The 12,563-nt window shown below is 40.9% G+C and overlaps 1 pseudogene; it reads right to left on the reverse strand.

The window, feature by feature from the left end:
* Positions 1-3,907, reverse strand: part of LOC123042435 (protein IRON-RELATED TRANSCRIPTION FACTOR 2-like) — a 6,762-nt pseudogene extending 2,855 nt beyond the window's left edge.
* Positions 3,908-12,563: the final 8,656 nt, after the last annotated feature.

Genomic DNA, 12,563 nt, shown 5'->3' on the forward strand with positions numbered 1-12,563 from the left:
TGAGTATAATCCTTCCACCAATAGGTTTAGGTTTATTACATAGATGGTTTAGTTGTGTAACTAGATTTGCAAAATTACATTAATTAGATAGATGCTTTAGTTGTGTAACTATAGTTGTAGAAATATACTAATTATGCATTCTTTTTTTTATTCTTTTCAACAATGTATTTGTGTTTATGTTAACTTGACGCTTAAGCTGTGGAAAACAATATATTTAGGAAGATTCTATAATGCATATGCACATAGATTTTGCAATGCCTATGCACACTGATTTTGCAACTATGGCTATTAACTTTGCAATGCCTGTGTGCGCTTCTTAAGTGTAGCGAATGTTATTTTGTGGAAACAAGGATAAATACACACATTATTGCTATTGTGCCCTTGTGGTGTACAACACAAATCATTTTATCTAAGAGTATTTTGTGTGGTGCAACTAAAATGCCACATCTGGGACGTGTCTCTATTTTAGTTGCTCTACACAAAAAAAATCGGACAAAAACGCATGCTCACACCAGTTCGAGTAAGACTACCTTTGTGTCATCTGCAGCATCTATAACTCTGCCATTTATATTTGAAATGTTTTACATTTAGTAAGTTGTTATTCAGTTAGAAATCAAGGTGTTCTGCATGTATGACCCATTGACCTTTAAGAATTCCCACATCTTATCTCTGAACCTCAATTCCAATGACGGGGCTGACAGTCACATTGGAACGCGAAATCTGAGTATTATTGAGAAGACATCGGAGTCAGAACATAACAGATGGTTGAGCATATAGCTCTACAGTGTGGGCACAATACAGAGTAACCGATGTCAAAACTCTTTTCCCAATTGGCGTGATTGGTCGACAAAATAAACGGCAACACGTTACCAACAAAACAGAAATGTTTATTTATTTGTTTGCTCAGTACTATTCTATAGATTTCAGCTAGCTATAGGACTTTGTTGCAAATGTTGGTCATAGACATTTGAAATGATATGAACGTATTATGAAGTGCAGCACAATTATGAGATGAATGCGGATGGGGATCTATATGTGATATGATGAATTTATGATGGTTGTTTACTACTCCCTCTGTTCATTTTTATAAGTCGTTTCAGACAACTGAAAATGAGCTACTTTGCACCCTGTCTGAAATGTCTTCAAGGCATTATAAAAGTGAACAAAGGGAGTATGATTTTCTTGTGGATTTGGAATGCAGGGCTAGCTGCAAACATATGTAAATTTTCAGCCCTAAAATGAAAATACAGGCATTTCTAAGGTAGAAACCGCCTATAAATACACCCTCGGATTCTTTTTAGTTTGCGCATAAGTCTCAGACCGGATACCAAGGAAAGCCCAGCATGCAAAAAACTTGACACTTTTAGGCTAGTCATAGTGCATAGTAACTTAGACTAGTAACATGCATATATTATTAGTCTATGTTACTACGTACCATCATAGTGGGTAGTAACATAAGTGTAGTGTCATGCAAGCCTTTATTTATTATGTTGTGGACTCATTTTGCATTAGGGCGCGTTATGTTATGGTAACATCTTATGTTACCACAAGCATCTCTCTCCTCATTAACTTCATGCCACATAAGCATATATGTCTTGGGATGTGCTATGTTACTACCTAAGTTACTCCCACTATGGCTAGCCTTACCCCGCAACAGCGTGCAGCGTATCCACCAATACCTCGCTGAGTGGTAACTGCTGCCGTTTTAACTGGTTGTCGTTCCGCATGCCAGCCAGCAGCCACTGCATGCACGGCAGCTTTCCCTCTCCTTCCTAAATTAAAGCGGAAAAGCAGGGGCATAGAAGGAAAGGTTGGCTGCATGATCCTAGCGCGCAGACCATTGAGGAAAAAACGAACTTTTTTTATGCGCAGAGTATTGAGGATCGGAGGGAGTACAAAACTATCGGATGCAATTGATCAGACTAGCCACAATGCATAGTAACATACACTAGTAACATACACATATCCCTAGACTATGTTACTATCTTCATAGTGGGTAGTAACATAAGTATGGTAACATGCAAAGCTTTATTTATTAAGTTATAGACTCATATTGCATTGGGACATGTGATGTTACAGTAACTAGCTAAGTTACTGTAACTACCTCTCTCCTCATTAACTCATTGCCACATAAGCAAATTTGCTGAGTTGGACTCAATGTTACTGCTGAAGTTACTCCCACGGTGGCTAGTCTCATAGAATACCGTGTACCACTTCATAAGTATTGAAGATGGTTTTTGTCCAGAAACCTCTTGCGGTGGGAAATTATCATAGACGGTTCTAGAACTGCCTATAATACTAGGAACTAGGAGTATTAGCGATTATTTCCTAGAGGCGGAACTCAAAACTGCTTGAGAGGTGTGTATTCGAGCCGCCTCTAATGTCCGTTTCTATGCTTGTGGGCGGCCATTTACTCTGTTCCCCGGGCTAGCACCACAAAGCCCTAGAAGAGCCAGTGCTACCCCATCGTCATTTCCAGGGGAAAGGTCCCTGCAACACCACCATTGGCATTCTGGCTGAGAAGTTCCGAGGGGCTTTTTGCCACATTGTATGCCCTTTATTTGACATGGACATTGTGTGTACGTGGCAGTGGTCTGTGGTCAACCCTCCAAGCATGTGGGTAAGGTGGAGGCAGCGTGCGTAGGACCCTCTGGTAAATCACTTACTGTACGGTAGGTTCCAAATTTCTTCTGAAGAACTGTGAATAACTTGGCAACCTTCAAATAGAACCATGACCTCTGATACATTTTAGTTGCATATAAGAGAAGTGTGCATATAATATTCTGACAGATAACTAAGGTATAGAACATTGCATACAAGATACAACAGGGCATGCGTCATATGAGTGTACAGGTAATATCCAATACTAGAAACATGTGCGTAACTCGTAAATGCTATGTGCGTTTTGTTATGCAAAGGCTAGACGATTATATCACCTGGATGCATCGATTGAATCAAGATGTCTTTTATCAAATAAGAAAAACTGGTAGATGCTATGTGGTGGTATATATGATTGTGGTGTGTGTTGTATGCATCCACCTTATGATTAGTATTAACAGAAAAAGATTTACCTGAAGATGGAGATTACAGAACATTTTGTTCCCAAAGGTGCAGGAAGTCGATGAACTGACGAGCTCAAGTCCTTCGTTCTCCAGTACATTTATACACTTGGAAAGAGGTAGAGCTGTAGAAGCATCCGTATCTCTCAGCAAGCTAATCTGAACCATGATTTCCTTGTCGTTGAGGCAAGTAGCGGACACAGTTGGAGCTATACTGCCGCTCGCGCTCAGTACCCCTGGTTTGCAGTTGGCACTAGCAAGTTTCTCTTTCTTCTTCTCCAGATTCTCCACCTGTTTCTGCAGCTCGGGGATGTACTTGAGCGCTCGACACACCGTCGTCGGAATGCTCAGTTTCTTCTGCAAAACCACAAGGCAGCAAAGACACATCAGGAACTCTTGATTCCTCTCATGCTACCTCTCCTGACACTAATATTTTTTTTGTGAGGACCTCCTGACACTAATATTATAGATGTAGGCTGTAGCTATAGCTTACAGTGTGGTCGGCGTCCGGGAGGAGAGAACGGAGAGAGAGGTAGAGCTCGTTGAGCTGCTTCCGGCGGTCGCGCTCGTAAGCGTTGTGACTGAGCTTCTTATGGGAGCCGGGGCCGCCAGAGCCGGAGCCTGACGATGCCAGGTTTGCCGGCCTCCCGGAGAGCTCGGCGGACGATGTCGTCCTCGAGGACGTCGAGATCCAGGTCGAGGTCGACGTTGATATTCTGCCACGGCGGCAGCTGGCCGGAGAAGATCTGCGCCTCCAGCGGAGAGAAGCTGTTCGTGGACGGGTCCCCGTACAGCTGGTGATCCATCACAGGCAGTTGGGCAGTATTTTTGGAAGGCTGCAGATGGAACGTACTAGCTACCTAGCCTTGGCAATATTCTTTGTGAGCGGCCAGAAGTAGCGGCCAGTAGTAGTAGTGGAGTTTCTCAAAAAAAAAAAAAACTACTAGTACTGGAGAAAGATACCCTGAATCCCTAATCCAATTTTTGCTGTGATGATTAAAATTGACTATCAATCATAGGCCCTATGGAGTTATTAGCCAGTTCCAAAGTCATTGGCTTATATTTATAGAGCGAGAGATGATGTAGTTTCGGTACTATAATAGACCTCCCATTATTAGCTATATTGGTTAGAGATGTCATGCAGTACTATTTTAATACTAAACCTAAATTTGAAATCCTCTTAACCAGTATGATTCTTGATCACTTGGAAGAAGAGATAGAATGGGAAAAGGACAGCTACAAAACCTCAGTTTAGTTTTCCCACAAAATCCTCTTATCACTTAAGAGAAGACGTTTTTTCTCCATCATACTACTAGTTATCTTTTAGTCACATATTTTATACTCAAATTTTAATGACCACAAATATTGTAGCCATGCAAAATACTATCTGCTACCAGTTACACTAAGAAATAAACTATTGTCTAGCATGTTTTTTCTTGTCATCTCTATTTACAACGTGGAGGGTTACAAAAGAAATGTTTTCTTAGGGAACATACAATGGTGTTGTCTTAGCAGTGCCACAGAGGATGATGTATGCGTTTGACGGGAGAGAAACGACAATAAGTTTGATTTGTTTTAGTTAAGGATTTTTTTTCACACTTTAGTTTTAGGAGTATGCAAACATTAATTGCTAGAGATAACATTAAGCATAAATCTATTTTATAAGATATTTCTTATCTCCTTCAGATGATGTGGAACACACAAAAACATCTTATTAATTATTGGACTTGCCCTAAACCACTATATATGATTCAACAATGCAAACAAAGCAAAGGGTTTTACGTTATTCTTCATGTAAATCGTTTGGGGTGAGACGATTTGCTGAACCAACACTTTCATGTTTCGAGACCATAGATGCCGATTATGTTCCACTCAAAATCCACGTGCAAAGTATCCTTTTTTTTGGAGCATGGTTTATTTTTCAGAGCACACAAAACATATGAGTTCTTCTTGAAAATTTGCATGCATATATATAAAAGACACAAACATGCACAATGTAAGCAAAACAAATCTTCTTAAATTTGAAGTATTTTTTATGTTATTGCCTATGTGTTTTGCATTAGTTCGTGTGCTAGGTGGGATTAAAGTATGCTAAGCTGCAATAGCCTACGAAACTAGCTCCTATCTCCACATGAAAAAAAGGCAGATAGTCAAGGTTCAGCTGAACCATCGGTCAATAAACAATTTCTCATGGTTCGTTTTTTGATAAACCGGAAAGAGCCTGTTAGAAGCTTATTGTTCTCCAATCTTGTACAAATTTTTTTGTGTGTACTGGCAGTGGTTGATACTAGCCTAGGCGGCCTCTATTGTGGCAACACACACGCATCAACCAATCTTTATTTTGTTTTATACATATACTATGTAAAGCAATATCAGATGAATTGTGAATTATGGAATGTAATAACGATATAGACTAGACCAACAGAAAATATTTTGGGAAGCCAACTATAGATTCCTTAAACAAAACCGCAGAAGAGTACGAATGAATATCTCTTGGGACCACATCTAACGTAATAGGACCACTGGATTCTAGCTTGCCCTATATAAAATTCCAGCATGTGATCAAGAAATCATTCTTTCAATATTTATTTCCTTGCTTGTTATGTTAATTTGAATTGCTTGCGCTTTGTTTCTGTGGCCCCTTTTCAAACACGTAGGTCTACACCTTTTTATTTTTGAATATCAGTATAGACACAAGCGCTCATATACACCCGCATACACTCATCCCTATGAACACACACACACGCATACCCTACCCCTATGAGCACCTCCGAAAGACTGAGCCGACATATCATCTTGAAATTTACAAAGTCATCGTAGGCACCTCGTCGTCAACGGGAACGTCTCCTCCCACTGAATGTGCATCGCCGGAAATCCTGAAATAAATCCAGGAATAAATACGAGCATCAGGATTTGAACCCTGATGGGCTGGGGATACCACAGTCCCTCTAATCATCCAACCACAGGTTAGTTCGCGTAGGCCTACATCCTTGTCTCAGCTGGTTTTGTAGAATAGCTATATAAGTATGTGTATATCTTGTAGCACCCTTCTTAAAGCCTCAATAGGAAGTTTGAGCCGCATCTCAACTTTCATTCATGTTTCCGAAGAAAATACTAGAAATATATGATATGTAAATCCCCTCTTACATGATTTCAAACCTTATGATAGAAGACAGTGCCATCTCTCTCCGTCATTCAACACCTATAATCTAAGAACTGCAATAGATTTTATAGCTAAATACAAAATTGGATATGATTCAAATTGAGAGAGTATATATGAATTTGTGCTACTAAATGTGGAGAAGCGCCGTGATATAACCTTATCCGACCATTCATTATCGATGATATCACCACCATGATTCGTAAACTAATTGAGATAAATGTCCACCATTCATCCCCTATGCACCCATCTCATTCCTTCTCATGTGATGCATGTGCAATTTTTTCCTAGGGCCTGTGCGTTAAGCATTCAATGCATGGCTTATGTGCCAACTTTAGATTTCATGTAGTACAAGTTCGTCCTCTCGCTGCACCCTCTATGTGGCTTCACCAAACCAGACTGGTTATTTAATCTTCTCGATCTTTTCATAAAAAAAACACATACCCCTGTCCAGGTGTTGGCTTAATATTCGCTTGATTCTACGTCGACATGATTGGCCAGATTCTACTCCCTCCGGTTTTCCAAACAATGATGTTTTAGATATTGATGCAAGTAGTTTTTCCCTTTTGCTGGAAGAAGTAGTTCTTTCAGGTACAACTATATGATCACCAATTCCTACTATGGTAGTATAAACCCCAAAAAAATATTTACAAAAAAATTAGGAGACGAATCTAGGGCTGATTTTAAGGTTTCTAGTCTAAGTAGTAGTACTTTTTTTTTCATATGGCAATCTTCTAGTCTAAGTATTTAAAATAATATGTTTTGAATAAATGCAATATTATTGATTTAAATGCTGCGCCAAGGCGATAGAATTTCATAGAGTTCACGCGCAGCCTAAACCAACTTTAAAATGTCATAGGAATTCACAACTTCAGAAATCACACTAACAGTATATCCAAAATGCATGTCACTTATATGTGAACAAGACTGCTGACAGAGTATTTTGGTTGGAAAACGAACCTCGCTAACGACGGAAATAATACCACGTACACATCTGTCAAATGTAATGTTAATTAATGGGTTCCAGTCATAGGAACCATTATATTTGCAGTCCAACAACATTGCCCTGATCAAAATGTCAATAATTTCTGTGTGCTCCCGTTCTTCTTTACAAACAGTATGGCAAAGAAGCTCACGGCGGAAATGGGATCAACAAGTATTTAGAACACGGACGCCAACGAAGATTTAGACTAGATTAACTTTGGCTATGTTAAAAAAATGCCATGTCCGTTTTTGTTTAATGAAATATGTTTAAAAAATGTGTTGAGTTCGGCCTGGTTTAAATTAAAAATTTACAGTTTGCTCAAATTCCACTTGAAATGTGCCTGGACATTTGAGGTACACAATTGGATGTCCGTCTCGTGTTTATAAAGTTTGTCTAGCCTGAGTATTTTTGGTCTTCTGCACTTTTTTTGGCTAGAGATTTCAAAGAAAAATGAGATACAACGACTTCGATGTGCTTTTAGTTTTATCTGAGATTTTCGTTTCCTTGTGTCCGGTGTAATTTATCCAGTAAGTGGAAAAGGTGTGATGGTCATTTGTGTAAAAAAATAGTGAAAACACGCCAAACGACGAAGGATTCCATTTGCACCTGCTATGGAGTATCTTAATCCCCGCGCTATACGTTTTCAAGGTACGGCAGCATATGGGTGTGCGAGCACGTAGCGCGGGTGTCGGCATGGTGACGCCACGCGCGGGCACGCGCCCGCTGCGTGCCGGCTCGTGCCGCTGAGCCTTATCGCTCTTGCTGGCGCCTACACCTGCCATGCTTCATCTCTTCAAAAGTGTCTGAATTGAACGTCTTGCGGAATACATCGCAACGAAGGTCTGATGTTAGTGCCCCTGAACTGTGAGAAATTTTGCGTGGCTTGGTCACTGGTCATGGTGCATTTTCTTTCCACATTTCATCTCACCGCAACGCTTTGTTACAGGAGTTGCATAATCTCATAGTTACAGGAATACGTATAAGTCATAAAGAAAGCAATAGCAATATACTAAACGATCAAGTGCTAGGCTAACGGAATGGGTCATGTCAATTACATCATTGTCCTAATGATGTGATCTCATTAATCAAATGACAACACATGTCTATGGTTAGGAAACATAACCATCTTTGATTAATGAGCTAGTCAAGTAGAGGCATACTAGTGACTATATGTTTGTTTATGTATTCACACATGTATCATGTTTCCGGTTAATATAATTCTAGCATGAATAATAAACATTTATCATGAAATAAGGAAATAAATAATAATTTTATTATTGCCTCTAGGGCATATTTCCTTCACTTTCACCCCCGCGGAGACAAATCCTTAGATCTTGGTTGTCGGGTGCCCCGTATAAGTAGTCAAAAGGACCACCAACGAGAGGACACCCATGCCATGGAAGCCGTCAAATCGGAAGGAGCACACCGGAACTGGCGGAACCAATATCCGGAGACATAACTATAAAGTTGACAGATGCACTAAATTTGCTACCAATCCTAGTTTTGATGCTTATAAAGGCATAGAAGCATGCAAGTTAAGTTCCTGGTTTTTGTAGTAAGTAAGATGTTTTTACCTACAACCGGGAGAGTTTCGTTGAGGCATTTTTTTTCTCGGGGGGAAAGAGTTTATTCCACTAGTAAAGGGTTACACTCAAGAGGCAATAATTCCTCAATACACGGAGGACCACGATTAAGCCACACAACAGGGGAATGTTCTGTTGTACAACTGTAAAGAGCCAGTCGATCTGCTACCCTATTTTGTTCACGTCTAATCTGATGAGGAATAAACTCCCAATTCTGCATTAGAGCCTTGATCTCAGCCACTAAGTGTCCGTATGCCGATCTACATAAGAGCAAGTATAATAGGTCCTAGTCAGCTGGCTATAAGATGTCCCACATTAGTAAAATCTTAGCTGGAGGAGAGAGAAAGTAGGAGAGAGAAGGAAGCTGGCGCTTCGTCTATCGCCTGGCGATAGCACAGGCTTCGATAAAATGCAGCCATCATGCAGCCTACGCGAGGACTGAAGGCAGACGCTAGCCAATCAGCATGTGTTTCCTTGCATCTTTCTCCATGCAAGCATTAATGATTATAGCTAACCTACAGCCAGTTTACTATATGCGCGGGCTATATAGGTGACCTGGCACTGGTATAAAGCCAGCTGTCGGCGCTTCTATTAGCTTTGCTCTAAGCAATGATCGATGAGATAAAGCTTCAGAAGAATCGGATTGCACCGTTGAGGCGATTTAAATCCACTGTCCCCAAAACTTGCAACTTTCACCCATGCGAAGACAAATCCTTAGATCTGGGCTGTCGGGTGCCCCAGATAAACAGCCATAGGGACCACCAACGAGAGGACACCCATGCCTATGGAAGCAGTCAGATTGGAAGGAGCACGCCGGAACTGGTGGAACCAATATCCGGCGGCAGACGGAATCTGCCGTCCATATGCGAGGAACCGCGTCACCAGAACCCAACGGCGGCAGCCCGCGCCACCCCCAAGCCCGTCGAGGACCGCACCACCACTAAGCTAGCTAAGCCACAGCTGGCCAGGACAGGGGAAGACCGCAGGGGCGAGATCTGGTCCACTACGCCGGTTGGGGGAGAGGAAGCATGCCTGGTGAGCACGGAGAAGAGAAGAAGGTGGAGCGAGTGCCTCGCCGCCGCCGGCAGCGAGGGAGAGGATCGAAGAAGATGGAGTGGTTGCGGGGCGGCGGCGGTCGCCTCATGCGTCTAGGGAGCAGCTGTTTGCTCTCTAGTGATCCCTGGCAGCCGGCCATAAAAGGAAGGTTTTGGTCCCCCTGGCAAAAAAGGAAACCGGCCGGTCCACCACTATATCACGCGAATTGCATGTCCACCCTCCCACAACCCAACTCCACTTGGTCCCCCCGTCACGTGACTCCAAGCCGTTCCCTTCTTCTGACCATACCCACCCGTGCATCCCCATCTTCTTCTCCCCCAAGCTACGAAAAAGAGATGTGCCTCCTTCCCGAAACCTTGGTTCACCCTGCAATGGCGGCGTAGGGAGGTTGCCAGCCAAAGGAAATTGACAAAAACTGAAAGGAAACTAAGCAAAAACACACAGGGAGATCAACTTTGCCCAACTCTTCCATTTAATTTTCCAAACACCTACTCCTCTGTTCTTGTTGATTCTTCTTGGAATTTTTGGACTCTTTTGTGCAATGTTTTACAAACTGCACACTCATCTAAATTGTGCTGCAACTTCTTTTTCAAGAGTGCCACTGAAAAGGATGAAAACAATACGATTATGCTCTGTTTACAATGTGTTACAGTTCTGTTACATGCTTATGAATTTGTTCTTGGCAAATTACACATTCTGTTTGAGCAAAAACAGTGCTATCATGAAGCAACTAAGTATATGATATACACACAACTTTGGTATCTTATGACATGGCAAAACATGAACCTTTTTGTACCTTATAAGAGAACAGTAAGCTCGGTATGGAAAAGAAGGGCAAAAACAAGGCTTTCTCCTAGCGGATCATTTGCTATATGTGGAGCAAAACAATGGCTGATTGGAGCAACTTGCATTATAAGATTAAGCAAAAACATAATATTGTCCAAGCAACTCCTGAAGAAGCTAGAAAAACATTCCTCTTGGGCATTTGTTTCCATTGTTCTTTGGTTCAACAGTGAAAATATGAGAAGAATATAAGTAAATGTGCAACTAAAAAACAAGAGAGACTATTGTGCAGTTTAATATACCTTGATTATAGGATATCCTTCAGCATGATCTACCTCTTTTTCTCCTGTTCGGTCTCTTCGATCTCTTCAGATCTACCTCTTTTTCTGGATAGAGATAACACAAGTCTTAGGTATGAATGAACAAGAAAAACATCCAGGGGCAATGCATGCAACTTCATGTGCGTTGGAACAAATAAGTAATCCAAAACCTGTGTAATATGTATTCAACCAGCAACTACGTGGGTGTTCCTAAGCAAGTTTGTGTTGAGATTTGGGCAAGTACATAATGTTCTACAGGCAACTGATGGTTTTAGGGTAAGAATAGAACCTAAATTCTTAAAAAGTGCAGCCAACATAAAAACACAGGCAAGTCACATGCTTAACATTAGCAAGTTTGTGTTAAACTAGTAAGAAAAACAAAGAAGCCCTTGGAGAACATGTCTTAGGCTGTTTTTCCTTGGGGGTTTTGGGGCTAGTTTGTGTTTTGGGTTTGTAGGTTGTAGGGTGCATGAACAGCTGAGTTGGTGTTGTAGGTATTTCGATTTTGTATGGCAAGTTGTGTTGAGATGTAGGCAAGTACAGAATGCTCTACAGGCAACTGATGGTTTTGTGGGGAAAACAAAACTAAAATTCTTAAAAAGAGCAAAAGGCCCCGGAGATCAGTTTTTTGGATGTTGTCCTTGGTGCTTTTGGCTAGGTTATGCTTGTTTTAGGTTGCATGAACTATTGGGTTCGTGTCGCGGGTAAAAACTACATATTGATGGGTTCAAGCTTCCTGTCCTAATTTTGTGGTTGTGTATGCAAAAACTACACAATAAAGTGAAACAACTATTGACGTTCTTTTGCAAGCAACTTTTAGTGCAAAACAGCAAAAAAAAAACAAGCTGCTATGGGTTTTTTGGGCAAAATCAATGCACTCAGTGGGCAAAAATCACATCTATGTTGCAGCCGACCCCATATAGAAAATAACCGATGTTTTGCTTTACTTTTTACTTGTAGCAATCTTCATTTACTTGTAGCATGCAAATGCTTTGGAAAAAAAGGCATTTAACAACAACAAGTTGGTCAGAACAAATTTGGTTTGTGCAAAGCATACCTGGATAAGTGAGTGGTGGAGCTTCTTTCTTGGGCATGTTTTTTTGTTCTTCTGCTCTTTGCATGAATCCCTGGTTTGGGAGAAAAACAGTAGGTAACCGGAAAAAGGGAACAAAAGGCAAGTCATGTCAGGAAATATAAGCAAGATGCAGAGTAGGTTCAGCCAAGTTGTTGTTTTACTGGGAAGTATCTGCTAAAAAGACTGACTTCATTTAGTTTGAGAATTTTGTCGGGGGTCTGCTAAAAACAACGAAGAAAAACACAGGGAGGGATGCGTGGTATAAACAAAAAACCAACACCCCCACAACCAAAAAGCTAATAGGCATGGCTTATATACTAAAGATACTAGTGTTAGGTGCATCATCAAACAACACAATGATGGACCAAACCCACACAAGAACAAAAAAGGAAATACTGTTCTTTGATACTGCTAGTTGTAACCGTGAGCAAAACATTTCAACGTGACTTCCTTGCATTTGAATGTGAATTTCTTAACATTTGAATGTGACTTGGTTGACGTTTAAATGTGACTTGCTAGTGTTGAGTATTTGACTTGATTCA

The sequence above is a fragment of the Triticum aestivum genome, chromosome 2B (genome assembly GCF_018294505.1).
Source record: "Triticum aestivum cultivar Chinese Spring chromosome 2B, IWGSC CS RefSeq v2.1, whole genome shotgun sequence".
In the NCBI taxonomy this organism is placed as follows: Eukaryota; Viridiplantae; Streptophyta; class Magnoliopsida; order Poales; family Poaceae; genus Triticum; species Triticum aestivum.